A 3,840-nucleotide genomic window follows, 5' to 3' on the forward strand; every position below is an offset into this window, starting at 1 on the left:
TTTTCTTTTTCAGGGTTGCTTTGGCTATTTCGGGTGTTTTCTGGTTCCATACAAACTTTAGGATTGTTTGTCCTAGCTCTGTGAATAATGCTGGTGTTATTTTGATAGGGATTGCATTGAATACATAGATTGCTTTGGGTAATATTGACATTTTAACAATATTATTTAAAAATGGATTGTTCTTCCAATCCATGAGCATGGAATGTTTTCTTGTTTTTTTGTGTCTTCAGTTTTCATAAGCTTTCTATAGTTTTCAGTGTATAGATTTTTTGCCTCTTTGGTTAGGTTTATTCCTAGGTATTTTATAGGTTTTGGTGCAATTGTAAATGGGATCGATTCCTTGATTTCTCTTTCTGTTGCTACATTATTCGTGTATAGAAATGCAACCGATTTCTGTACATTGATTTTATATCCTGCGACTTTGCTGAATTCATGGATCAGTTCTAGCAGTTTTTTGGTGGAATTTTTTGAGTTTTCCATATATCATGTCATCTGGGAAGAGTGAAAGTCTGACCTCCTTCTGGCCGATCTGGATGCCTTTTATTCCTTTGTGTTGTCTGATTGCTGAGGCTAAGACTTCCAATACCGTGTTGAGTAACAGTGGTGAGAGTGGACATCCCTGTCTTGTTCCTGACCTTAGGGGGAAAGCTATCAGTTTTTCCCCATTGAGGATGATATTAGCGTTGGGTCTTTCATATATGGCTTTTATGATCTTGAGGTATGATCCTTCTATCACTACTTTCTTGAGGGTTTTTTATCAAAAAAGGATGCTGTATTTTGTCAAATGCTTTCTCTGCATCTGTTGAGAGGATCATGTGGTTCTTGTCCTTTCTTTTATTGATGCGATGAATCACATTGATTTTTTTTACGGATATTGAACCAGCCCTGCATCCCAGGTATAAATCCCACTTGGTCGTGGTGAATAAATCTTTTAATGTTGGATCCGGTTGGCTAGTATCTTGTTGAGGATTTTTTTTTTTATATGGAACGCTTCACGAATTTGCATGTCATCCTTGCGCAGGGGCCATGCTAATCTTCTCTGTATCGTTCCAATTTTAGTATATGTGCTGCCGAAGCGAGCACTTGTTGAGGATTTTTGCATCCATATTCATCAGGGAAATGGGTCTGTAGTTCTCCTTTTTAGTGGGGTCTTTGTCTGGTTTTGGAATCAAGGTAATGTTGGCTTCATAGGATGAGTTTGGAAGTTTTCCTTCCGTTTCTATTTTTAGAACAGCTTTAAGAGAATAGGTGTTAATTCTTCTTTAAGTGTTTTGTAGAATTCCCCTGGAAAGCCATCCGACCCTGGACTCTTGTGTTTTGTGAGATTTTTGATTACTGATTCGATTTCTTTACTGATTATGGGTCTACTCAAATTTTCTATTTTTTCCTGTTTCAGTTTTGGTACTTTACAAGTTTCTAGGAATTTGTCCATTTCGTCCAGATTGCCCATTTTGTTAGCATATAGTTGCTCATAATATTCTCTTATTATTGTTTGTATTTCTGTTGTGTTGGTTGTGATCTCTTTTCATTCTTTTTTTTTTTTTAATTTTTAATGCTTATTTTTGAGAGAGAGAGAGAGAGAGAGAGAGAGACAGACAGAGCATGAGCAAGCAAGGGGCAGAGAGAGAGGGAGACACAGAATCCAAAGCAGGCTCCAGGCTCTGAGGTGTCAGCACAGAGCCTGATGCGGGGCTCGAATTCACAAACAGCGAGATCGTGACCTGAGCCGAAGTCAGACACACAACCAACTGGACCACCCAGGTGCCTCTTTCCTCTTTCATTCTTGATTTTATGTATTTGGGTCCTTTCCTTTTTCTTTTTGATCAGTCTGGCCAGGGGTTATCAATTTTGTTAATTCAAAGAACCAGCTTCTGGTTTCATTGATCTATTCTACTGTTTTTTTTCTTTTTGTTTTGGTTTGGTTTGGTTTCGATAGCATTGATTTCTGCTCTGATCTTTATTATTTCCTGTCTTCTGATGGTTTGGGGCTTTATTTGCTGTTCTTTTTCCAGCTCCTTAAGGTGTAAGGTTAGGTTATGTATCTGAGACACAACCCTCTTCCTTCTTTCTTCTTTAGGAAGGCCTGGATTGCTACATGCTTCCCCTTATGACTGTCTTTGCTCCATCCCAGAGGTTTTGGGCTGTGGTGTTATCATTTATGTACTTTTTAATTTCCTCTTTAACTTCTTGGTTAGCCCATTCATTCTTTAGTAGGATGTTCTTTAGTCTCCAAGTATTTGTCATCTTTCCAAATTTTTTCTTGTGGTTGATTTTGAGTTTCATAGCATTGTGATCTGAAAATATGCATGGTATGATCTCAATCTTTGTACTTGTTAAGGGCTGATTTGTGTTCCAGCATGTGATCTATTCTGGAGAACGTTCCATATGCACTGGAGAAGAATATGTATTCCACTGCTTTAGGATGAAATGTTCTGAACATATCTGTGAAGTCCATCTGGTCCAGTGTGTCATTCCAAGCCATTGTGTCCTTGTTGATTTTCTGTTTAGATGATCTGTCCATTGCTGTAGGTGGGTGTTCAAGTCCCCTACTATTGTGATATTATTATCAATGAGTTTCCTTCTGTTTCTGACTAATTGATTTATATATTTGGGTACTCTCACATTTGGAGCATAAATATTTACAATTGTTAGATCTTCTTGATGGATAGACCCCTTCATTATGATATAATGCTCTTCTGCATCTCTTGTTACAGTCTTTATTTTAAGATCTACATTGTCTGATATAAGTATGTCTACTCTGGCTTTCTTTTGGCGACCATTAGCATGATAGATAGTTCTCCACCCCCCTACTTTCAATCTGAAGGTGTCTTTAGGTCTAAAGTGGGTCTCTTGTAAACAGCATATAGATGGATCTTGTTTTCTTATCCATTCTCTTACCCTATGTCTTTTGATTGGAGCATTTAGTCCATTGACATTTAGAGTGAGTACTGAAATATATGAATTTATTGCCATTATGTTGCCTGTAGAGTTGGTGTTTCCAGTGGTGTTCTCTGGTCCTTTCTAGTCTTTGTTGCTTTTGGTCTCTTTTTTTTTCATCTTTTCTCCCCTCAGAGTCCCCCTTAAATTTTTTTGCAGGGCTGGTTTAGTGGTCACGAACTCCTTTAATTTTTATTTGTCTGGGAAACTTTTTACCTCTCCTTCTATTCTGAATGACAGCCTTGCTGGATAAAACGTTCTTGGCTGCATATTTTTCCGATTTAGCACATTGAATACATCCTGGGGGGCATAATTATTTACAATTGTTAGATCTTCTTGGTAGATAGACCCCTTAATTATGATACAATGCCCTTTGTCATCTCTTGTTATAGCTTTTATTTTAAAATCTAGTTTGTCTGATGTAAGTATGGCTACTCCAGCTTTCTTTTGATGACTGTAGCATGATAGATGGTTCTCTATCCCCTGACTTTAAATCTGCAGGTGTCTTTAGGTCTAAAATGGGTCTCTTGTAAGCAGCATATAGATGGGTCTTGTTTTCTTATCCATTCTGGTACCCTGTGTCTTTTGATTGGAGCATTTAGTCCATTGACATTTAGAGTAAGTACTGAAAGATATGAATTTAGTGCCATTGTGTTGCCAGTAGAATTGGTGTTTCTGGTGATGTTCTCTGGTCCTTTCTAGTCTTTGTTGCTTTTGGTCTTTTTAGTTTTGCTTTGTTTTGTCTTTTCTCCACTCAAAGAATCCGCCTTAAAATTTCTTGCAGGGCTGGTTTAGTGGTCATAAACTCCTTTAGTTTAGTTTTGTTTGTCTGAGAAACTCTTTATCTCTCTCTCCTTCTATTTTGATTGACAGTCTTGTTGGATAAAGAATTCTTGGCTGCAG

General features: G+C 37.6%; 1 non-coding gene across 1 annotated transcript; it reads right to left on the bottom strand.

The window, feature by feature from the left end:
* Positions 1–976: 976 nt before the first annotated feature.
* LOC122235658 lies at positions 977–1,083 on the bottom strand. The gene has a single exon (XR_006213684.1). It is a non-coding gene; the product is annotated as a U6 spliceosomal RNA (small nuclear RNA).
* Positions 1,084–3,840: the final 2,757 nt, after the last annotated feature.

This window comes from Panthera tigris, chromosome X, assembly GCF_018350195.1.
Source record: "Panthera tigris isolate Pti1 chromosome X, P.tigris_Pti1_mat1.1, whole genome shotgun sequence".
Lineage (NCBI taxonomy): Eukaryota > Metazoa > Chordata > Mammalia > Carnivora > Felidae > Panthera > Panthera tigris.